This window comes from Lactuca serriola, chromosome 5 (assembly GCF_051521515.1).
Source record: "Lactuca serriola cultivar US96UC23 chromosome 5, Lser_US96UC23_V15, whole genome shotgun sequence".
Taxonomy (NCBI): Eukaryota; Viridiplantae; Streptophyta; class Magnoliopsida; order Asterales; family Asteraceae; genus Lactuca; species Lactuca serriola.
The window spans coordinates 110,027,962-110,054,210 of NC_136412.1; positions in this window are offsets into that span (position 1 = coordinate 110,027,962).

A 26,249-nucleotide genomic window follows, 5' to 3' on the forward strand; every position below is an offset into this window, starting at 1 on the left:
GAATATAATGGGGATGGGTAATGGGGTTTAATTGCTTGATTGTTTAAACATAATAATTATATTATTGTGGGTTGAAAACCCTATGTACTCAACAGGTTTCCCAACCTGACCCACTCAGTTTATTTATATCACAGGTGTTGATACGAAGTCACACTGAGAGAGTAAAGAGATGTAGATCACTAGTGTAAATAAATGTAAGTTCCATTTATGCTTATGTTCTTGTATTGACGATGACATCCCAAACGTTTTAAAATGAATAAAATACGTTTCTTCGAAAATGTTTTGATAACGTATTTATTGTATTTTTCTGGGAACAAATTCCGCAAAATTTTTATGAAAAGAAGTACTCTGATTTTTTTATAAAGCATAAACAAAATCAGTCTTTTCTGGCCACAAAAATGGGGATGTCACACCTTCCACACCAGCAGATGTCCCGAGGGGGACAAGGTCAGACTAGCATCATGTCTTCTGAAGGACAGGGCACAAGATTGGCAGGAGGAGATTGGACATGTCATTGGGGATGACACAACTCTTGATGCGATGACTTGGGCTGATTTTTACTACCAGGTTCAGAGTCGAGTTTGCACCAGTTATTGAGGTGCAACAGTTAGCTAGGGAGTTTCGGGATCTTACTAAGACTACAGAGACAGTGGCGGAGATTACCGCCAAGTTCAGGGAGAGGGCTCTTCTCGTTCCTTAGTATGCAGCTGATGAGGAAATGAAGAAGGCCCGTTATCATGAGATGTTGTTGAGTGATATTCGCCAGTTTGTGAGCCGGTCCAGCTGTAAAACGCTGGATGACATGATTGCTAGGGCTCGTGAGAGAGAGATTCATCTAGAGATGGTGAAGAAGAGGAAGCCAGAGGCAGTATCTGGCACTGGGAGTTTGGGCAAAAAGCCTAAGGTGTCAGATCATAGCTCCAGGAGACAGTAGAGCCACAGTCGGTGTGGCAAGTGTGGGAGAGTGCACGATGGGGTGTGCAAGGCAGGGAGTCCCGGTTGTTTTAAGTGCGGCCAAACTGGGCATATGAGCAGAGACTATACAGCTACTACTACCACCACAACATCAGATCTGATTTGCTTTCATTGCAATCAGAGGGGACGTAAAAAGTCCCAGTGTCCGAACTTAGCTGCAACAAGGAAGGTGTCGGCACCTGCCCCTGCTACCTTGAGGATTACGGACGGTCGTCAGGGCCGGGCCGAGGCGCCAGTGGCGAAGAGTAGAGCTTTTCAGATGACAGTAGAGGAGGCGCAAGTGACTCCTGACATGGTGATGGGTATGTATTTCCTTTTATCTCCGCATTTATTATTGATTGTTCCTAATGTTATATATGTATTTGCGTATAGGGTCGTTCCTAGTGAACGGCATCTCAGCTATAGTATTGTTTAATTTGGGGGCTACCCGATCATTTGTTTTGCTTGTGCTCAACAAGAGGTTTAGTCGAGCTCCGGGGGAGCTGGATTGCCCACTCGAGGTGGAGATAGCTGATGAAAGGACCGTCAGGGTCGCGAGAGTACATAGGGCTTGTTCGCTACAACTATTTGATGAGCAGTTTTCAGTAGATTTGGTTCCTATTCTCCTGCGAGGGAATAAGGTTATAGTGGGCATGGATTGGTTTGAGCCCCAAAGGGGCAGTGATTGATTGTGAGCTACAGTTAGTGAGGGTCCGCACCCCTGGGGGGAGAGTTAGTGATTCAGGGCGAGAGGCCACAACGCGGACTGATTCTTTGCTCGGCAACGAGAGCTCGACGCTACTTCCAGTAGGGTTGTGCGGGGTACGTCGCCTACGTTTTGGATGCCTGGGAAAAGGGCAAGGCGACTGTTGACGATGTACCGGTAGTGCAAGACTACCCGAACGTATTCCCAGAGGATTTGCTTGGGATACCTCTGGAGAGATAGGTTGAGTTTCGGATTGACGTGGTTCCGGGTGCGGCTCCAATAGCCAAGGCGCCGTATCGGTTGGCTCCTCCAGAGATGCAGGAGTTGTCTATGCAGCTGCAGGAGCTGCTAGACAAGGGTTTCATTAGACCGAGTAGTTCACCATGGGGAGCCCTGATCCTGTTTGTGAAGAAGAAGGATGGGTCACATCGTATGTGCATTGATTATCAGGAGTTGAATAAGGTAATGGTGAAGAACCGTTACCCACTCCCGAGGATAGATGACTTGTTCAATCAGCTTCAGGGAGCATCTTGGTTTTCCAAGATTGATCTGCGCTCCGGTTATCATCAGATGCGGGTCAGGGGTGAAGATGTTTAGAAGATAGCTTTTAGGACCCGTTATGGTCATTATGAGTTTGTGGTGATGTCGTTTGGGCTCACCAATGCTCCAGCGGCGTTCATGGATCTCATGAACCGCATATGCAGGTCGATGCTGGATCGGTCTGTGATAGTGTTCATTGACGATATCTTGGTTTATTCCAAGACTAAGGAGCAGCATGAGGAGCACCTGAGGGAGGTGCTAGAGACTTTGAGGAGGGAGTGACTTTTCGCGAAGTTCTCCAAGTGCGAGTTCTGGTTGCGCGAGGTGCAGTTCTTTGGACACCTCGTCAACCAGAAGGGGATATTGTTGGATCCGGCCAAGATAGAGGCCATGATGTAGTGGGAGGTCCCGAGGTCTCCATCTGAGATTCGGAGCTTCCTAGGGTTGGAAGGGTACTACAGGAGATTCATACACGACTTCTCCAAGATAGCAGATCCAGTTACCCGACTGACTAGGAAGTCGGTGGTGTTCCGCTGGGGGCCTGAGCAGCAGGCAACATTTGAGACCCTCAGACAGCCATTGTGCGGGGCACCGATTCTTACCCTGCCAGAAGGAGTGGATGACTTTGTAGTCTATTATGATGCTTCGATCACAGGGATGGGAGCAGTGTTGATGCAGCGATGGCATGTGATAGCTTATGCCTCTAGACAGTTGAAGCCTCACGAGGCTAACTATCTGACGCAGGATTTAGAGCTGGGGGCGGTGGTGTTTTCCCTCAAGATTTGGAGAAATTACCTCTACGGGTTCCGTTGTATCATTTACACGGATCACAAGAGTCTGGGGTAGCTCATGGACCAGTCGAATCTGAACATGAGGCAGCGGCGGTGGTTAGATATGGTGAAGGACTACGAGTGTGAGATCCTTTATCACCTGGGAAAGGCCAACGTAGTGGCCGAAGCTCTGAGCCGCAAGGCAGCAACGGCCCCGATCAGGGATATATGCCTGAGAATGATAATGATTACTCCATTGTTGGAGCAGATCAGGGAGGCACAGGTCAAGGGCCTCAAGGAGGAGAGACAGAAGTGTGAGAGGATCGTGGGCCGAGTAGCTTCCTTTGATTATGACAGTCGGGGATTGCTGACTCTTCATGGGAGAGTGTGGGTATCGTACTGGGGTGGAGTATGGCAGGTGTTGATGGAAGAGGCCCATAAGTCTCGATTTTCCATCCATCCAGGGGCGACGAAGATGTATAGGGATCTTCGACCCGACTATTAGTGGCCTTGCATGAAGCGGGATGTCGCCTGGTATGTGGAGAGATTCCTGACCTGCAGGAAGGTCAAGGCAGAGCACCAGAGACCCCATGGTAAGATGCAGTCGTTAGACATTCCCGTATGGAAATGGGAGGACATCACTATGGATTTTATCACTAAGCTTCCCAGGACTACACGTGGGGTGGATTCGATTTGGGTTATTGTGGATCGGTTGACAAAGAGTGCCCATTTTATAGCAATCCAGAAGAGCATATTGGCTGAGAAGCTAGCTGATATTTATGTGCGCGAGGTAGTGGCATGGCACGGAGTGCCTGTTTCAGTAGTGTCAGACCGAGACATCCGTTTTACTTCCAGATTCTAGAAGCAGTTTCACAACGAGATGGGTACTCGTCTCTATTTCAGTACCGCATTCCACCCCCAGACGGACGGGAAGAGTGAGAGGACTATTCAGAATCTCGAGGACATGCTTCGGGCATGTGTCTTAGATTTCAGTGGCAGTTGGGATACATATCTTCCATTAGCGGAATTTTCGTATAACAACAGCTACGATGCTAGTGTTGACCGCCACCTTTTGAGATGCTCTACGGGAGGAAGTGTAGAGACCCCGATTTGTTGGGGCGAGGTCGCTCAACGAGTCATCGGGAGTACCCAGGTGGTGCTTAGGACCACATAGTTGATCCAGCAGGTTTGTAGCAGACTGCAGACTGCGTAGAGTCGACATAAGAGTTATGCCAGCAGGAGGCGTTCAGACTTGGAGTTTCGGGTGGGTGATATGGTCCTCCTGAAGGTGTCACCCTGGAAGGGAGTTATCAAGTTCCGGAAGAGGGGCAAGCTAGGCCCCAGGTTCATTGGCCCTTTTAGAGTTTTGGCCCGGGTGGGTCGGGTCGCGTATCGATTGGATCTTCCGGCGGAGCTCAGCCAGATTCACAACACTTTTCATGTTTCTCAGTTGCGAAAGCTTTTGGTGGACAAGTCAGCAGTTGTACCATTGGAGGATATTCAGGTTGATAGTAGTCTGAATTATGTCGAGAGACCAGTTGCGATCTTAGATCGGAAGACGAAGACCTTGAGGAACAAGGTGGTTTAGTTAGTGAAGGTGCAGTGGCAGCACCGAAAAGGTTCAGAGTGGACGTGGGAGACCGAGGGGGATATGAGGGAGCATTATCCTAAGTTATTTTTGGATTCAGCAGCAGCAGACTTCGAGGACGAAGTCTAAGATAAGTGGGGGAGAGTTGTGACACCCCATTTCTGGTAAGTAATTAAAATATGTTTTTTTTTTCTAGTTTTCAAGAGGAACTCGACGAGTCAGTAGCCCGAATCGTCGAGTAGAGACGGTATTTTGAGCACGTTTAAGTAGGCAACTCGACGAGTCCATATTCTTGGACTCGGCGAGTCCGCCAGTCTGGATGAAACCCTAATTTCAAGGGTTTGCACCCAATTTAAACAACTTTTTGGGCCTCAAGTCAGCCCCCATCACTTCCAGAACGCTCCTCTAGAAACCCTAGCTTTCCTTTTGGCTTTTTGAGTGTATTTTGTGATTCTTTGAAGATTTGGAGAGAAGAAGGAAGGTAGATCCAAAGGAGGAGAAGAAGATCCAAGATCTTGAGTCCATTCCAGAGCTTTGTGAGGTACAACTCGTACATTTACTGTTTCCTTGTTTGAATCTCCATTAAAACCACAATAAAGTCATTTTTGGGACATTTCTTGGCTTGCTAGTTAATAGAGAGCTTGTAGGAGCGAAAGGACATCAGATCTGGTCATGATCGAACTCTAGAAGCTCAAATCCATTGCCTTTATTGAGTCAACTTTGTATGCAAGCCTAGATCTACGCTTTTAGTCCATTTAGAGCCCTTTAAACTCTTGGATATGCATGCATGCACGTAAAGTTGGAAACTTTACGTGTGAAAACCACCCTAGGAACCCAGATCTATTTGTTGCATGCGCTGGAATCGATCAAAATCGCCTGTTTGGTGTCTGCATGCAAAAGACTCGGCGAGTTGTTCATCGAACTCGACGAGTCGAGTCGCGAGTCCCCGATTTTTTCCCCTTTTGATTTATTATGAGTGGAACTAGTGGGTTAGAGGTGGACTCAGTGAGTCGGGAGTCGGACTCAGTAATGGAAGGACTCGGCGAGTCAATGCCCTGACTCTGCGAGTCCTAGGCAATCTTCTTGCCTCAAGAACAGACTCGACAAGTTGTTCATACAACTCGGCGAGTCACAGACCAGAGTGTTCTTATGATGAAGGAGGCCTCGACAAGTTGTTCATACTACTCGGCGAGTCAAATGAAGATAGACTGATTATTCTAATCGAAGAGGAACTCGTCAAGTCCATGCCAAACTCGACGAGTAGTTGCGGTCAGGGAATTAAAAATGAGAGCAAGGACTCGACGAGTTGGGGGCCCAACTCAGCGAGTCAGGTCAACTGCGTGTTGACTTTGACCAGGGTGTTGACTTTGGTCAGGAGTAGGATAGTCATTTTACCCTCAGATTATTTATTCGTAGTGATTGAATGTGTTTATGGAAATTGTAGCTAGGGAGACACCGGAGCAGCAGCAGAGAGTTCCTGAGTAGATTTTCTGCATCCATCTTTCGAGGTGAGTTTCCTTCCAGTAGGAACGGGTCTACGTCCATAATGCCGACCCGTTTAGTTAGCAGTAGTTCCGGACCTTGGTCCGATGTAGTAGTATGTATGCTTGATGTCTTCGTGATTCATGCATGTTTTGATATGTGTAGTATGTCGGGCAAGCCCGATACAGAATGTGATTATGCTATATGTTCATGATATGGTATATCCAGTTTATTCCGGACTTCGGTCCGATGTTGGGCGAGGCCCGATGCAGTGGGCGGGGCCAAGTATATGTTACCTGTATTGTGGTATGATATGTGGTAGTTTGGGGGAGCTCACTAAGCTTCGTGCTTACAGTTTCAGTTTTTGGTTTCAGGTACTTCCGCTAGTAAGGGGAAGAGCTCGGGATGATAGCATCGCACACACCACAGCTTCAGTTTTTCTTATCCTGGGAGTTTTCATTAGAAACTGTGATATGTTTTGATACAGTTGTTATGTTACATTTGTTATGTTCTTTTGGGATACTCGTTCCTCAGTTTTTGTTGGTATGTTATCGATGATGTGATTTTTAGTATTATTAAAACAAAAAAATTTGGGTCGTATTTTTGGACGTTACACAAATGGAGTTTGACTTAATAGATAACTCGTGGATTTTTAGAAAACCTTAGCAAACACTTTAAAACTTCTGCATTTCTATGTAACCATCAACATATATATCAATGATTGAAGTTTGAAATATATCTCAACCTAAGATTTAAATCAACTTTCGAATACTGTCCTTAAATTTAACAATAGCAATCATTGTTGTTGCTACCTTCCATTTCTTTCTCCCGTACTTTATTTGTTGGTCTCTATTTTATTTGTGATCTCGCACAACCATAAAAATAACATAATACATGGTCTAACTTTGTTTTTGTTTATTTTGTTTCCCTTAGTACCATATATGCATACAGACTAGAAGTCTACCCTTATCAATCTGAGCGATTAATATGTGTGTAGTTATGAGGCATAATTTTGATTTAGTCAACTTTGATATATTCAAATACGCCTTTTATCATATACATTTTGTTTTTATTTTGAAATCTACTGTAAACAAGTAATCCTTATTTATATTTTCTCTTTCGTTCTAAATTCATAAACTTGATTTAAAGTGCGGTTTTCATTGTGTTTTCCTTACAATTAATACACATGATGAATACCCTTGTTCTTATCATTTTCTAAATTCGTAAAATATATGTGAAAAATACATTTCTTATGTTTCTTATTTTATTTAAAAATATAAATTTTTTTAAATATTACGATTATCTATCCTTCAAATGATTGTTTTTGTAGGATCACTAAATTAAGAATGCACTATTTTCAATGGTCGATATTTTTACACCTTTCTCAAAAATAGCATTCTACTTTAGCATTCCACATAAGTAATGGGATGGCATTGGTGCCTTCGACCCATGGATATGGTGAGAAGACTCAATTCAGACAACTGAAAACCACAGATAAATCTCTGACTGCAAATCCACTAAAATCCCCACACCATCAATCAAAAAATAGCATCCAATTAATAATTAGATCCCGACTCACATTAAGAGTCCAAATTAGGGTAAAAGACCTGTTTACCGTTTCCCTAACTTGGCCCAAGGCCAAGGCCCAATCCAATTTCCCAAAGGCCCAAAATCTAAAATAGTCACCTCAAGCCTAGTTATGGCCCAATTATCCAAATTGGGCCCAAAACCTATCATGGGCCTAAATCCAATGAAACCCAAAATGCTAGACAATAAGCCAAAATCAAAATCCCAAGGCCCAACATGGTCCAAAAATCTATGGTCCACACAAAGGGTTCTCACGTCGTGGCCAGACCATGGTCACATCGTGAGGTCCAAACTTAACTCAGGACTGACTCAGCGAGTGAACTCAACTTATCCAAAAAGATTCTAGTCCCCATCACGTCGCGACCAAACCTTTAGTCACATTGTGACCTAAAGCACACAAAATAGATTGGATGGCCAACTATCTCACAACGCGAAGGTCCTAAACCTCACGTCGTGAGATTCGAACAGACCAGCTTAAAACATTAAGCTCTTAATCCTTTCATCCATAACTTGGGACTTTCCAGGGGGTCTTTCTTTACCCAAAAGACGATAAAAATTAAAGCTTTTAAGTCATGCATGTCCAATACATGAATCAAACTCTTATTAGACCAAAAGTGGGGAAAATGAGTTCTAGACTCAAACTTGGAGTCCCAAACTTCACCAAAATTCAGATCCAAAAACTATGATGAAGAGAATTAGTCAACGATCCATAAAGTTGCCAACTTTATGGATCCCATGCAAGCAATCCCACCCAAACATGCAAAAAGGAGCTTATAACTTAGAACTATCAATTTGAGCTCATAAAGATTGGATCTTAGATACTTACAATGGTCCAAAATGTGCACAAGATGATGATGATGAAACCTCCTTGTTGAACCAACACTCTATAACCTCTTGCTCTTTTTCCTCTAGCCACCAAAACACTAAAATGGATCCAAAATTACCAAGATGGATTAGGTTTGGGTTTTTTCCGAGTTAGGGTAAGATGGAGGTTGAGAAATGAACCCTAAAACTGAGATAAGGGGGCTGAAATATGTGGGAAACCTTAAAACTTTGTGGGCTTGGGCTGCAGCGCTCCTCACATCGTGAGCTCAATTCCGGATGAAATCTTTATGCGGCCCTCCTCACGTGCTGAGCCTCCATGCCTCACGTCGTGAGGACCCCATTTTCACCAAAATCTAACCTTTTGACCATCTGAAACCCTAATTCGATTCATCCAAGGAAACATATGTTACAACTCTCCCCACTTAAATTAGATTTCGTCCTTGAAATCAATCCTTACCATCCCAAATACGCCAGACAACCTGATCAGTTCAACCACAACCCCGAGCATACAACAGGCTTTCCAAATGCATCCAAACCCAAGCTTAGCAGAACTCTCCAAACCTGATGATGAACGAATCCTTAATCCTTTGTAGAATAACCACTTCTACCTTACCCGAAATCTGAAATCTCGAATTTGTCTAACTCCCCGACATACCACCCATACTGAACCACTACCAAGCCAACTCCACTTTGAATTCTAGGATAAACAAAACACTCCCAACCCTTGATTATCCTATTGCTTCTATTAGGAATAAAATCACTAATCATTCATTGCTACATAGCACTTTTACTTGACAGAAGGCTCAGATAATCCTTCGAGTAAAAGACTCATCCCTGCAACGGTTAGACTCAAACGAAAGCTGCACAGCAGGGTCGAATCAATTACTTTGAGATTATTTAATCCAAGCTACAAGTGACTTAGCATATTCATCAAATAACAAGCGACTCCACACATGATTCCTAAATCACTAATACTGCCTCGGCTCATCTTGTTGCCCCTATTCGCTTTCCAAAAGCAGCCGAGACCTCCCTGGTGCCAACTTACCTGCCGAATAACCGATTCACCAGATTTTCCACCTGGTTGTTGAGACAATTAGTCATACACAGTCGCACCTTGTGACTTCCGAATGAAGGCCTCATCTAACAATAATTATCCTATCTATCTCGCCTCTATGGCTCCAACAACCTTTCTGATCCAACCAATCATAACCGACCGTCAATCCTGATGCCACCCAAATCCAATGCTAAAAGTGAATGCTACATGACCAACTTGTCACACCCCCGAACCGAGTAAACGACGGAAACGTCTGGGGGCGAATGACGTCGTGTATAATATCAAAACAATTGCATAATAGAGATCTTACAAAACCATTGTATTGATAATTTAATATTTACATTGAGTTCGGATCATTGTTTGACTCTAAAAGTATACAACAAAATATAAGACATAACAATATTAAGCTCTGTCTTCACCAACACATGTGTGGGTACCTGTCTACTGATTCCCTGAGAATACAAGTGGTTTTGAAAAGAGTGTCAACAATTAAGTTGGTGAGTTCATAAGTATTTTGTATGAGAAATGTATGTCTTTTTTCCTTGAAAATGATAGTATGTTCTTCCAGAAAATCCAATATTTTCTGTGTATATGTAATGTAGTCTTAAATGTTCCAAGACTAAAATGCATAGGTATTGTTGTACTTTGTAGTAGTGTATTAAAGTTTTATATCTTTATAAAACTATTTGAATGCGTGTTTCCAGAAATGTAAATTGTATTGTACTATAATCGTATCTGTGTAAAACTCTTTGTATGTTTTCTGAAATGTAATTGTATTCATTGAGGAATAATGTAATGTAGTTATAAATATATAAAACCATTTGAAGATGTGTATGTATTCATAAACCAAACGTATTATTAATACCAAATTATGAGTTATTATAACCATACTTAACGACTGTTGGCCTGTTACGACGTTCTTTAGGTGTCAGAATGTTGCGACATTTATCACCCTAGACATGCTAGTCTAGCTGTTACAAGCAGCTTAGGTGCGGGATTGTCAGTCCCATATAGATCTATACACAATTGTCACTGTCACACCCCAAAACCTGAACGGCGGAAACGTTCTGGGGTGGATGACGTCATGTCAAGTATCACAACATATGTAGTATAGTAATCAAAGTACAACAACCATTGCATTAATAGTAATAGTTTTACATAAGTTACATTTTATAGAGTCATCAAAGTAATACAGAAACTAGTATAGATGCAGCTCGGTTCTAGGCTGGCTTCACAAAAGCTCCTGGGTGTACCTGTCTATTGCTGACTTGAGAATACAAGTTATTTTGAAAGCGAGTATCAGCATTTTATTAAATGCTGGTGAGTTCATAAGTATTTAGTGTCATTTGTGTAAGTAAGCATTTTATTCAAAATAACTTTATAAAAAGTAGTAGTTTAGAATGTACGGTGTATTAGAGTCCTTTCCAGAAAATCCTATATTTTCTAATTAAAAGGAGTCTTCTACCAAGACTCGACAGTGTTATGTTTTAAAGAGAAATTTTTCCCGAAATGCTATCATTACCAAAATACAGTATTTGACTTTAAAGAAAGTAGGAGAATATCACTAGTAAAATACTATGGGAAAATAGCATATGCCTCAGCAGAAAATACTGTTGACTAAGGCAAAAGAAATCATAGACTCCAGGAGAGTATCGAATGAATGATATGCTTGGCTCAGTCTAACAAAAGGAAACACAGACCCCAGACGGTATCAAATGTACGATACGGCTAGCAAGGTCTAAAACAAAGAAACACATACCCCAGACAGTATCAAATGAACGATACAGCTAGCAAGGTCTAAAACAGAGAGACACAGACCCTAGACAGTATCAAATGAACGATACAGCTAGCAAGGTCTAAAATAGATAAACATAGACCCCAGACATTATCAAATGAACGATACAGCTAGCAAGGTCTAAAACAAAGGGTAATCCTAAGAGTGTTGTTTCAAGAATACATTGTTAAATTCTCGTTACCTTAAGGCCATGAATTATAAGGTAAACATGGAGATACTCGTAACCATACTGATTGACACTAGAGTACTTGACGCCCTGCAAGCGTCGGAATAAATGTGACATTTGTCACCCCTTGGCTTGTGTGACAACCCGAAATTTCCATTTTGTACGAACATTAACTATTCAATAGAAGCTAGTCCAGTTTCAATGAATTTCAGACTTTTCCGAATAAGTTTGTGTACATTAGGGTTTACGTTTAAGGAGATATCAGGAGAGTGGATGCTCTTGGGTTTGTGAAACTTGAGCATTTCAAAACTTCATAATATTAGAGTCCAATTCCAGAATAAAAATATTTTCTGCCAAAATATTTCAGGACTATAAATAGATTTCTGAACAAAATTCATTCATTATTCACATTTCCAACTAGAGAAAAGCCATATTCTCTCTCACGGATCTTCGGGTTTTCATCCCAAATCGTGAGTACACTTCTCTAGTTGTGTTATAATGTTTGTTTTATGCTTATTAACATAGATTGTATGTCATATATATGTGATCCGGGAGTTTACCGCCCAAGAACGTTCTTGGGGAGTAAACTCCAAAATGAAGCTTTAAGGCTATCTAGTCCCAATTCCTTGTTAGGCAACTAGTTTAGGATAATATGTAGGATCATTTGAGACTAGAAATCAATCAAGAACACATAGTTTTAGGAGTTTACGGCCCAAGAGTTTCTTGGACCGTAAACACCATTTTCAAGGGCTTAATGTGCCCTAATCACCCCCTAAGGCTTTACACTTTAACCCTCAATTACTTGTAGCAAAAATGGGGACTTTAACACATCAAAATCACCCCTAAAAGGGAGTTTACGGCCAAGAAATGCTCTTGGGCCGTAAACTCCAAGTAAGGGCACCAAAGTGTGCCTAGGGTTCCCCTTAGCCTTAAACAAAAGCCTAGAAATTATCCTACTTGTGCAAGAGACTTGAAAGAATTAAAACATCCATCCCATGAGAGTTTACAGCCGTAAACTCTAAGGGATATGGTCTTTTGGCTGTAAACTCCTCAAAGGAGTATTATCTATGCCCTAAACTACCCAAAGGATTAAACCACCAAGCTAGGCTTATTCTAGAAATCATTTAGCACCTTAAAACACCCAAAACCACCAAGATTGGAGTTCACGGCCGTAAACTCAAGGGTTTACGACCATAAACTCCTTGTGTGGGGTTTATTGGGTAGTAAACTCTTATACAAGGTCCTTGGAAGCTTTAAACCCCTTTAGCCTTGTCCCATAACAACTTAGATGCAACCATTAGGACCAATAACACTTATACAAAGTGTTTACATGTTCCTAAGTGTCCCAACTTATTTCATTAAGTTATTATTTGGCTAATTAGTTATATATATGCTCATTATATGATAACTAGGCTCGTGCGTGTGAACAAGTCTCCGTTTGCCACCTAGCACGGTATCCGACACTACAATCCAAACCACTCACTACAAGTGAGTTCATACCCCTTTAATTAACCTTTGAAATACTTTAAATGTTTTAAATACTTTATGGGGGGGAATACAAGTTAAATGCTTATAGTTATTGTATCAATAACATGTGATTACATTAATCATATGTGATTAATAACTAGAAAACCAATGATTTTATCGCTGTTCAAATTGTTTATCAGACTGCTTTACTTCAAAATGTTTTACAAACTCTTTTACTTATCAAATGCTTTTATTAAACTTTGTTTTACTTCTTATAAATTGCATGCCCATATATGTATAGATATATAAGTAATGTTTAAAGGGCTTAGGAAGGCCATCCACTCTATTTCCTTTTTCTCGATTTAGATGTGGTCTGGTGGGATTTCGGGTAACCGTCCGAAGGTCGTTTCAATATTAGTTATATATCACAGATACATATATAGACACAAAAGTACTTCCATATTCATGCGTACGATACACATCATTAGTATGTTGCCATCGGGGTAACACAGGATCATACTACTACAACTTCTAGATCAATGAGTCAGTTCATTCATGAGTCTATACTTTACATTACTATGAGAACATATACATTACATTACTACGAGAACATATACAACTATACTAGAAAGAGAACATATACAACTATACTAGGAGGAGAACATATACAACTATACTAGACGAGAAACATTACACTACATATACAAGAATATGTTAACAATTATGATCCGGTGTATCGGAGCATGCCTTAAATGTCATGGCCCGAGTTGTAGCCAGAATTCTCTTGGAGGGAGATTGTGACAACCCTATATTTTTCCAAAGTAGTGTAACTCTCAAATGTCAAATATAACAAAAACTATTTGGAACCAACTAAATTAACCTTGAAAATAAAGTGTTCAAATATCTAAGTTGGGATGCATCAAATATTAGATATCATGACAAGGTTTCCAAAAACATAAAGAACGCTCAAAACCGGGTTATATTGAAGAAATGATAACCACTCGTATATTTACGACACGCCGTTAAAACATATTTGACGTAAAAAGTAAAATCTCAATAAAATGCATTTTAGCCTTAAGTATCTAAACAAAAGTCGTAGGTCTTGTTGAAAGGTGAGCGTGCATAAAAAGATCGCCCAAATCGGACCTCGTATGAAGAAGTTACGAATTTTCAAAGTTTTGTAACAATAGTAGAGGGCTAAAAAACTCGAATTGAAGATCGAGTGTTAATTAGCTAACACAACCTAAATGAGAGTTGAAGATCTCCACATTAGGAGCAAATTGATAAAAAGACAAACGAAAACCGACGTCGAATAAAGAAACTATGAATTTTTAACGAACTTTAGGAGGCCCGGCCTATTAAAATTATATCATTAAAAATAAAGTCAAAACTAGCCGACGGAGTCTAAATGAAAGTTGTAGAGCATAATCTCACCTTCGCGTGGATATAAAGAACACGAAAAACGGAGCTCGTACGCGAAAGTTACGAAATTTAGAAGAGGACAGACCAGATTATGCTCCGCGTTCTCTGGGAGTACGCCCCGCGTACTAGACCCAGAGTGGAGTCCCATCGGCTGCCCCCTCTATGCTTAGCTAGCCCGGAGTCGTAAGCCATGACGCATTCTTACGCCCAGCGTAACGAGGTACGCGCTGCGTACTCCAGAATTACGCCCCGCATACTCACCCCTCTAGCACTATAAATAGATGGCATAAGCTGCGAGTTTTAGGCACACTTTCTCAAATCTCCAATTACTCCCACACACTTCCAAGCACCAGAAGCTGTCCCGACGACCTCGATTTCCGCACCCGAGCCCCCGACGAAAGATCTACGCTGCAGAGATTCCCGAGAGCCCGAAGACGCAACTTTCCGCGGTCGAAACTCTGCTCAACTCTAGCCTCTCTCTTCAAACTTATCGAGTGAGTTCATACCCCTACTTTTCAATTCTTTTCACATTTTAGGGGGGGGGATACAAGTACATTACAAGTCAAAGTATCGTTTTATAAACATAATTATAACATCGTTCTTATAGGGTTTTGATACAAAATATCTTTATGTTTAAAGGGCTATTATATCACCAAGTTGTTCTTACTACATGGAAACATACTTTTTGAGAAACTATAATGAGTATAGTTATCAAGTTATTCATACATTTTACATATACATCTTGACAAATGAAATACTTTCAAAAGAAGTAAAGTCTTTATTATCGTAAATCTGTTTATACCCAGTAATGTGAGACATTCAAACTTCAACGTACTCGTATGTATGCATTTCGAGTCCTGTATTATATACCATAATCTCTTGGAGGGAGAGTGTGATACTTGTGTATAGATCTATACGGGATTGACAATCCCGCACCTAAACTACTAGCTATAGTTAGACCGGTAGGTCTGGGGTGACAAATGTCATAACACTACAACACCTGAAGAATGTTGTTATAGGCCGTCAGTGTCAATAGTATGGTTATAAAACTCACATAAAAGTATAAAAACAAGTTTGATTCACGAGATTCATATATGCATTTAGTTTTCTACATCATTTTGGCACAAAGTTATCATTATTATTCAAGTATGGAACACACTAACACACATCAACTCTGGAAACTTTTTCAAACCATTTATAGAAAATATTGGATTTTCTGAAAACCTCGTTCATCGATTTACTACCAAAAAGGACATGCATTTCAACGCAAAACATTTATGAACTCACCAACTTAATTGTTGACACTTTTTCAAAACCACTTGTATTTCTCAGGGAATCAGTAATACAAGTAACTACCAGCTTTTGGAGGGAGAACACTAAGGATGTTTTATTATTGAACATTTATCATCATATTGTAATATTCCTTTGCTAATATGTATAACACAACAATATACGTTTTTATTATATATATGATGGTTGCGTTACTTTCTTTACAATATTCAATTGTTGTGATACTATGTGAAGTCATCCACCCCCGAATGTTTCCGCCATTCTGGTTTGGGGGTGTGACAGATTGGTATCAGAGCATTGTTTATAGTGAACTAAGTATATCGAACCACATAAGATATACAAACTATAAATGCAAAGGGGACCAAAAACCCTCTGACGAAATGTTTTCATGAACAATATACTTTCTTTTAAAGATATACCTTTTTAGTAGCATGCATTAATCTCGTATCGTAACAAGTTTTCTAAAAAGTATTAAGGCAAGTTACGACACTACGATTGAGCCCTGGGGTATGTAATCAGGTCGAGAATAAATATAGCCTGATCAACTATATTTATCCTGGATTTGACCAACGTACGTCGAGGAATGGTCATAGTGGACAACAAGCCAAAAACTTACCAAATACAAATTATTTTAGATTCGCCAATTTGAAATACTATAGGAGTATTTATAAAAATAGTTGTACAATAAAATATTTGTTCTCCTAAAAATATAGTAAGTCGTTAAATAGAAATTTCTTTTCTTATAAAATTCTCATACCTCTATCCTAGTACAGACAAATGGTCGGATTCCATTTACCAGGAGATCCCTCCTACCCAAACCAAGGCAACGGCGGTTGGATAGAAGAAGACCCGGAGGAAGACCTAGAGGAAATCGAAGAAGAAGCCGAGGAAGAACCCGAAGGGGTTATCGAAGAAGAGTTCGAAGTCGAAGTCGGAAAGGAATTCGAAGTCGACGAAGAGGTCGAGGAAATTTCTAGTGGAATGGACTCCGAGCCGGAGGTAATCGACCCTCCCATCCCTCATCCTCCCGAAATCAGACCATATCAACCGGGACCCATTCCCATGTGGGGAAGTCACCTCTACTACTGGAGCCGCCAGCAAGGTGTACGCCCTCCCTTCGGCATGTGCCGAGATTTTTACAATGTCAGTGGGGGAAGCTCAGCTGATCGAGCACTTCCTGTTATTGTGAACGCTATAGCTACCCAGAACTACGAGACGGATAGGCAAGCAGCCAGAGTTCGCGAAGTCAATGCTGCTACCCAAGGTAACGCCGCTGACATCCGCCGTTTGGAAGGACTACACGAGAATACCCAAATCTACACGGGGACACTTTAGAACCAAATGATAACGGCTCTGGCAGAAATAAGAGAGATGAAGGAACAACAAGCAGACCTCGAGAGGCGACTGATGGGAGTCAAACGGTCGGATGCCGAATCTAGCTCCAAACGCCACAAGTAGAGCTTGTTCGAAAAAAATAGGATTTCGGATAAAAGTTTTCTTTTCGCTTATTTCCTTTGTAACTATAGTCGGAGACCTCTAGGTAGGTCAAATTTTCCAAGCAAGACATGTAACACACCACGGGTGTGACCAATATATATATATTAATATGAAGTACTTCTTTATAATACCTCTCGGAAACTTATGGGTTAACTAAAAATTTCTATGCCAGCCTTGAAACCATAAAATAAGGTCAAAACAAATTACAAATTACAACTAACACACTAATGTCCAAACATTAGAAACTTATAGTATTCATTCTTATTTTCTCTACCAGAACATGCCTCCTCGTAGATCGACACGCAGAAACTCAACTTCAACACCACCTCCACCACCCCCTCCAATTATGGATGTCGTTATGTTCCAGACTGCTGTAACCACATCAATGGCTCAAATGAGCAACAACGGATCGAGAGGAGGAACAAACAGCTTTACAAATGGCCAAAGTCAAGGCCGTTCAGGGGTATGCACTTACAAAGACTTCACCAACGGAAAACCTATCCCCTTTTACGGGACTGGGGGAGTATTGGCTCTATCTCAATGGATAGAGAGAACGAAAGCTGTATTCGAAATCTGTGCATGTCCTGAAGAAAGCAAAGTAAAGTTTGCTGCTTTTACCTTCTCTGAACGCGCCCTGACGTGGTGGAACGGCCACGTCCAGACACTAACCCTAGTGGTGGCGAACTCCATGGGTTGGGAAAACCTGAAACGAATGCTCCTTCGAGAATACTGCCCAAGAGGCGAGATTCAGAAGCTTGAACAGGAACTGTGGAACCTTGCGATGGTAGGTTCGGACATAGCAGGTTACACCAACATGTTCAGTGACTTAATAACACTTTGCCCAAGAATGTTAACCCTAGAAAGCCAAAAGGTCGAGAGATACATCTGGGGACTATCACCCCAACTTCGAGGAAGTGTGTTAGCTTCCAAACCCTTGACCTTCGCCAGCGCCAAGGAACTAGCGCAATCTCTTGTTGATCATGGTGTCTGTCAAGGAGTCGCGGCTATCATGGCCGAACCAACCAAAGGGAACAACAACAACGATATCAATGCCAACAACAACAACAAGAAGAAGTTCTGGAACAAAAGGAAGGGACAAACTTCGCAAGAACCTTCAAAGAAGCAAATGGTTGCGGTTCATGTTGTTACTACCCCCACCACAACTCCTGCTACCTCTGCGCTAACAAAACCATATGCGGGGAATCTGCCCAAGTGCAGCAAGTGCAACTACCATCACCACGGTATTTGTCGCGAGATGCACTGCAAGAACTGTGACAGGAAAGGGCACACAGCCCGATTCTGTAAAGCACCGGCATGACCAATCACTCAAGTTTCTGGTACTGGAGTAAGCCGGGCGTGTTATGGGTGCGGAGAGACTGGACACTTCAGGAGGGATTGTCCCAAGGAAAGGAATACTTGCGGTATGGGGAGAGTGCTGGAAATGGGACAGAATGAAGCAATAACAGACCCCACGGTGGTTACGGGTACGTTCCTACTCAACAACACTTATGCATGCATACTCTTTGACTGCGGTGCGGAGAGAAGTTTTGTGAGTCATAAATTCAAACACCTACTTAGTCAAAAAACCCAACCACTCAATAAAATATTCATTGTAGAAATGGCAAACGGTAAAACAGAAAACGCACACGATTTGTACGTAGGATGCACACTAAATTTAAACGAGCGCTTGTTTCGAGTCGATCTTATGCCCATTTCCATAAGAAGTTTCGATGTCATCATCGGTATGGACTGGTTGAGCATTCGCCATGCCGATATACTTTGTCACGAAAGGGCCGTTCACCTAAATCTGCCAAACGGCGAAACTCTTGTCATTTATGGTGACAAACCTAGTTCAAATTTACAAATCATTTCCTGTATTAAAGCACAAAAATATCTTCGTAAGGAATACCATGCCTTTCTAGCCCACGTAGTAGACCAGAAACAAGAACCAAAGAACATTAAAGACATTCCGGAAGTCTGCAACTTCCCAAATATTTTCCCAGAAGATCTTCCAGGAATTCCACCAGAGCGCCAAGTTGAGTTCAGAATCGACTTAATCCCCGGAGCTACCCCAGTAGCAAAGTCGCCTTACCGTTTAGCCCCATCCGAGATGCAGGAACTATCCAGTCAATTAAACGAGCTGCTGAGCAAGGGATTCATCAGACCGAGCTTCTCACCATGGGGAGCACCAGTCCTATTTGTGAAAAAGAAGGACGGATCCTTTCGCATGTGCATCGATTATCGGGAACTAAACAAACTCACGATCAAGAACCGATATCCCTTACCGCGCATAGACGATCTATTCGACCAACTACATGGAGCAATCTACTTCTCAAAGATCGATCTAAGATCTGGTTATCACCAACTGCAAGTACTGGAAGGAGACATCCCCAAAACGGCTTTCCGAACACGTTATGGTCACTACGAATTTGTGGTAATGCCCTTCGGATTGACAAATGCTCCAACAGTGTTCATGGACTTGATGAACCGAGTATGTTGTCCCTTCTTGGATAAATTCGTGATCGTGTTCATAGATGATATACTCATCTATTCAAGAAGCCAGGAAGAACATAGCCAACTTCTCCGCCAAGTACTGGAAACATTAAGGGCAGAGAAACTTTACGCAAAATTTTCCAAGTGCGAATTTTGGATTCGGGAAGTGGATTTCCTAGGACATGTTGTAAGCAAAGAAGGAATACACGTGGACCCTTCGAAGATAAAGGCAATAGATAGATGGACTACTCCAAGGACCCTTACAGAAATCCGACAATTTTTGGGACTCGCCGGGTATTACCGAAGATTCATACCGAACTTTTCAAAGATTGCCAAGCCACTTACCACCCTAACCCAGAAAAATGTGACCTTTGACTGGGGAGAAAAACAAGACAGCGCATTTCAGACACTAAAGCGAGCCTTATGTAGTGCGCCCATCCTAACCCTGCCAGAGGGAACGGAGGACTTCATGGTCTATTGTGATGCATCAAACCAAGGACTTGGGTGTGTCTTAATGCAAAGAGGGAAGGTCATCGCCTATGCCTCAAGGCAACTAAAGACGCACGAAGTAAACTACACAATGCACGATCTTGAGCTAGGAGCAGTCGTCTTCGCTCTGAAGATATGGAGGCACTACCTCTACGGCACAAAATGTACGATCTTCACTGATCATAAAAGCCTCCAACATATCCTCAACCAGAAGGAACTCAACATGAGACAGAGACGATGGGTAGAACTACTAAGTGATTACGAATGCGAAATTCGATATCACCCCGGAAAGGCTAATGTAGTGGCTGATGCACTCAGTCGGAAGGGGTACTCAGGTCGCCGAGTGAAGTCCCTAACCATGACGATCCATTCACACCTGTTCACGCAAACCAAGGAAGCCCAAATAGAAGCCTTGAAATCCAAAAATGTGACAGGAGAAGCCCTAAGGGGAATGGATAAGAACCTTGAGACCAAGAGCAACGAAGTTCGTTATTTCATGGATCGAATTTGGATACCGAAGTTTGGTGGATTCAGAGAAATCGTTATGGACGAAGCCCATAAAACACGATACTCCATACATCCCGGCTCCGATAAGATGTATCTCGACCTCAAGAAGTTGTACTGGTGGCAAAACATGAAAGCCGAAATTGCTACCTACGTGAGCAAATGCCTGACATGTGCTAAAGTCAAGGTGGAATACCAGAAGCCTTCGGGTTTATTACAACAACCAGAAATACCCGAATGGAAGTGGGAGCGGATAACCATGGATTTCATAACAAAATTACCTAAGACAACAAGCAGACTCGACACCATTTGGGTAATTGCCGACAGGTTAACTAAGTCAACGCATTTCCTACCGATCAAAGAGACAGATAAATTGGAAAAGTTAACAAGGACATACCTCGGGGAAATTGTACGGCTGCATGGTGTGCCCATATCCATTATCTCGGACCGAGATAGTAGATTCACCTCAAGATTCTGGCAGTCGCTACAAAAAGCTTTAGGGACGAGACTAGACATGAGTACCGCTTATCACCCACAAACCGACGGCCAGAGCGAGAGAACCATACAAACCCTAGAAGACATGCTGAGAGCTTGCGTGATCGATTTTGGCAAAGCATGGGACACACATCTACCCTTGGTCGAGTTCTCGTACAACAATAACTACCACACCAGTATCAAAGCCGCCCCGTTCGAAGCCCTCTATGGCCGCAAGTGCAGATCACCGTTGTGCTGGGCCGAAGTGGGGGACACACAACTAGCAAAAGGACAAGCAACTGAAAACACGCTCACTGGACCAGAAATCATAAGGGAAACTACGGAGAAGATTGTTCAGATTCGGGAACGTCTAAAAGCATCAAGGGACATACAAAAGAGTTACGCAGATAAAAGACGAAAACCCTTTGAATTCCAGGTCGGAGATTGAGTCCTACTAAAATTCTCGCCCTGGAAGGGGTTAATACGCTTCGGCAAGCGTAGAAAGCTAAACCCAAGATACATCGGACCATTCGAGATCCTTGCCAGGATCGGTCTAGTGGCTTACAAACTTAGACTACCTCAGGAGCTCCACAACGTACACCCTACCTTTCACGTATCGAACCTAAAGAAGTGCTTATCCGACGAGACCCTTGTCGTCCCTCTAGACGAAATTGCAATAAATGAAAACCTCCAATTTGTGGAGGAACCAGTAGAGATCATGGATCGGGAAATCAAAAGGACTAAACAAAGCCGCATACCTATTGTAAAGGTCCGCTGGAATGCCAAGCGAGGACCTGAATACACCTGGGAACGCGAGGATCAGATGAAACAAAAGTATCCGCATATTTTTCCTAAAACTGTAAACTCTATCTTAGATTAAATTTCGGGATGAAATTCCCTTAACAGGGGGATGATGTGACAACCCTATATTTTTCCAAAGCAGTGTAACTCTCAAATGTCAAATATAACAAAAACTATTTGGAACCAACTAAATTAACCTCGAAAATAAAGTGTTCAAATATCTAAGTTGGGATGCATCAAATATTAGATATCATGACAAGGTTTCCAAAAACATAAAGAACGCTCAAAACCGGGTTATATTGAAGAAATGATAACCACTCGTATATTTACGACACGCCGTTAAAACATTATTTGACGTAAAAAGTAAAGTCTCAATAAAATGCATTTTAGCCTTAAGTATCTAAACAAAAGTCGTAGGTCTCGTTGAAAGGTGAGTATGCATAAAAAGATCGCCCAAATCGGACCTCGTATGAAGAAGTTACGAATTTTCAAAGTTTCGTAACAGTAGTAGAGGGCTAAAAAACTCGAATTGAAGATCGAGTGTTAATTAGCTAACACAACCTAAATGAGAGTTGAAGATCTCCACATTAGGAGCAAATTGATAAAAAGACAAACGAAAACCGACGTCGAATAAAGAAACTATGAATTTTTAACGAACTCTAGGAGGCTCGGCCTATTAAAATTATATCATTAAAAATAAAGTCAAAACTAGCCGACGGAGTCTAAATGAAAGTTGTAGAGCATAATCTCACCTTCGCGTGGATATAAAGAACACGAAAAACGGAGCTCGTACGCGAAAGTTACGAAATTTAGAAGAGGACAGACCGGATTACGCCCCGCGTTCTCTGGGAGTACGCCCCGCGTACTAGACCCAGAGTGGAGTCCCATCGGCTGCCCCCTCTACGCTTAGCTAGCCCGGAGTCGTAAGCCATGACGCATTCTTACGCCCAACGTAACAAGGTATGCGCTGCGTACGTGAGTACGTCCCGCGTACTCCAGAATTATGCCTCGCGTACTCACCCCTCCAGCACTATAAATAGATGGCATAAGCTACGAGTTTTAGGCACACTTTCTCAAATCTCCAATTACTCCCACACACTTCCAAGCACCAGAAGTTGTCCCGACGACCTCGATTTCCGCACCCGAGCCCCCGACGAAAGATCTACGCTGCAGAGATTCCTGAGAGCCCGAAGACGCAACTTTCCGCGGTCGAAACTCTGCTCAACTCTAGCCTCTCTCTTCAAACTTATCGAGTGAGTTCATACCCCTACTTTTCAATTCTTTTCACGTTTTAGGGGGGAATACAAGTACATTACAAGTCAAAGTATCGTTTTATAAACATAATTATAACATCGTTCTTATAGGGTTTTGATACAAAATATCTTTATGCTTAAAGGGCTATTATATCACCAAGTTGTTCTTACTACATGGAAACATACTTTTTGAGAAACTATAATGAGTATAGTTATCAAGTTATTCATACATTTTACATATACATCTTGACAAATGAAATACTTTCAAAAGAAGTAAAGTCTTTATTATCGTAAATCTGTTTATACCCAGTAATGTGAGACATTCAAACTTCAACGTACTCGTATGTATGCATTTCAAGTCCTGTATTATATACCATAATCTCTTGGAGGGAGAGCATGATACTTGTGTATAGATCTATATGGGATTGACAATCCCGCACCTAAACTACTAGCTATAGTTAGACCGGCAGGTCTGGGGTGACAAATGTCATAACACTACAACACCTGAAGAATGTTGTTATAGGCCGTCAGTGTCAATAGTATGGTTATAAAACTCACATAAAAGTATAAAAACAAGTTTGATTCACGAGATTCATATATGCATTTAGTTTTCTACATCATTTTGGCACAAAGTTATCATTATTATTCAAGTATGGAACACACTAACACACATCAACTCTGGAAACTTTTTCAAACCATTTATAGAAAATATTGGATTTTCTGAAAACCTCGTTCATCGATTTACTACCAAAAAGGACATGCATTTCAATGCAAAACACTTATGAACTCACCAACTTAATTGTTGACACTTTTTCAAAACCACTTGTATTTCTCAGGGAATCAGTAATACAGGTAACTTTTATTATTGAACATTTATCATCATATTGTAATATTCCTTTGCTAATATGTATAACGCAACAATATACGTTTTTATTATATATATATGATGGTTGCGTTACTTTCTTTACAATATTCAATTGTTGTGATACTACATGAAGTCATCCACCCCCCGAATGTTTCCGCCATCAGTAGACAAGTACCGATGCCAGCTTTTGAGAAGATGGAGCGCATTCAAGACTCATCATATTATTTTGATGTACATTATATTTTTGGTGTCTAAAACTGTACAGAACACGCTTGTATTAAAATTATATATTTAATGCAATGGATGATGTTGTTTGCTTATTTACATTTACTGTGTTGTGATACTTTACATGACGTCCTCCGCCACAGAACATTTTCGCCGTTCTTGGTTTTGGGGTGTGACAGCTTGGTAGGCCGTGGACTGTAGCTAGCAGTCAGGGTGCGGGAGTGTCAGTCCCATATAGATCTATACACACAATGCCCGCTCTCCCTCCAGGAGACTCTAGTTACCAACTTGATGACGGGGAGATCCGTGTCCTGAAGATGCATCTCGTATTCTGAATTCTATTAGAGGCGCTGGAGAAATGATATAGACTCGTGAATGAACTGACTCCTTTGGAATTCTTGTACTAGAAAGAGTGAATAGAACCTCCTTACTATTCCTATAATAGTTACTAGTGTCTCTGATCTATGAGTGATGAATGGACGGATGCCCTTGCTATCCAAGGGAAATGAACTGGACGATGGAAACCTTTATGTCCGTATATGTATACATGATATATAACTAATGTCTAAACGTCCTTCGGACGGATAAACGATACCCACCAGACCACATCCCAACGAGGAAAAGGAAATAGGGCGAACTAGCCTTCCTAAGTCTTTTAAACATTGTTTATATAACTATACAAGTACAGGCATGCATTTAACTAAGTAGAAGTCTAGAAGTACAGAAGAAAACTTTGGTAAAACCTTTGGAAACCTTTAAAAATAAGAACTTACGACTTGATATCTTTATGTAAATCAAGTTTTGAAAACCGTTCATAAACACGTTTTGAATATAATTTGATAACACCAAATGAGCAAAGAAAGTCTCTGTTTAAAACACTGCTGTAATTGGTTTAGAAGTAAAACATACAGCGTGAGGGACAATTTGAGAAAAGACTTAAACAAGTAAAGACGTTTTGGAAAACCATCTACAGTATTATACTTGGTAAAACAGCTGAAAGTGTGATAAATCCTTGTGCATGCGGGTTATTAATCACATATGATTGATATGATAACTAGCATGATTTAACTTGTATTCCCCCCCCCACGTAAAAGCATGTAAAAACATTTAAAAGGTTAATTCATGGGTATGAACTCACCTGTTGTAAGTGGACCGGGCGGAGGTGCCGGTTGGGTGCTCGGTGTCAAGTAAAGACTTGAACACACTTAGTGACCTATTAACATATGATGACATATGTTTACATACAATTAGTAATTATAATACTAATTAAACACGTAAACACATCCTAATGAGCGGAAAACACTTTGTTCAAGTGCTAGGAGTGTCCCGAGTAACATCTAAGGGAGTGTATGGCCTAGTTAGGGAGTATACTCTTCAAGAGTAAACTCTTTATAGAGTTTACGACTCTAAGACCATATCCCCATGAGTTTAAGGCCGTAAAATAATGGGTGGTGTGCTCTTGGGTGATTTAAGGTCTTATCTCACTAGGGGAATTAGGCTAGGTTTAATTCTAGGGCATAGGGACTGGTTTAATCACCAAATGGACAAGTTTAAGGAGTTTACAGCTGTAAACAAGGAGTTTACGGCTGTAAAATCTTCCATTCCCTTTCCTTTTGTGTATTAAGGTCCTAAATGATAGAGAATAAAGTTCTATGCATTTTTCCAAGTCAAATGGAGAAGTTAGGCATCATTTGGCTACTTTTTGGGAGTTTACGGCCCATGGACCAATCCTAGGGGGGTTTATGGCCGTAAACTCCTATGTCCATAGTTTCTTTGATGTTTAATGCCTTTACTTCAATGGTGGTTGCTTCTAGACATTTTCCCAAGTCATAGGAGGTGTTTGAGGGCAATTCTAACACCTTAAAAGGTGTTCACGGCCCTTGAAGAGGGGTTTACGGTCCAAGAGTGTTCTTGGGCCGTAAACTCATGTTTACTCTCCAAAATGCAAGGTTTTGGTGTCCTAAGCTCGTATGTGTAAGTCCACAAGTCATATCTAAGCCCT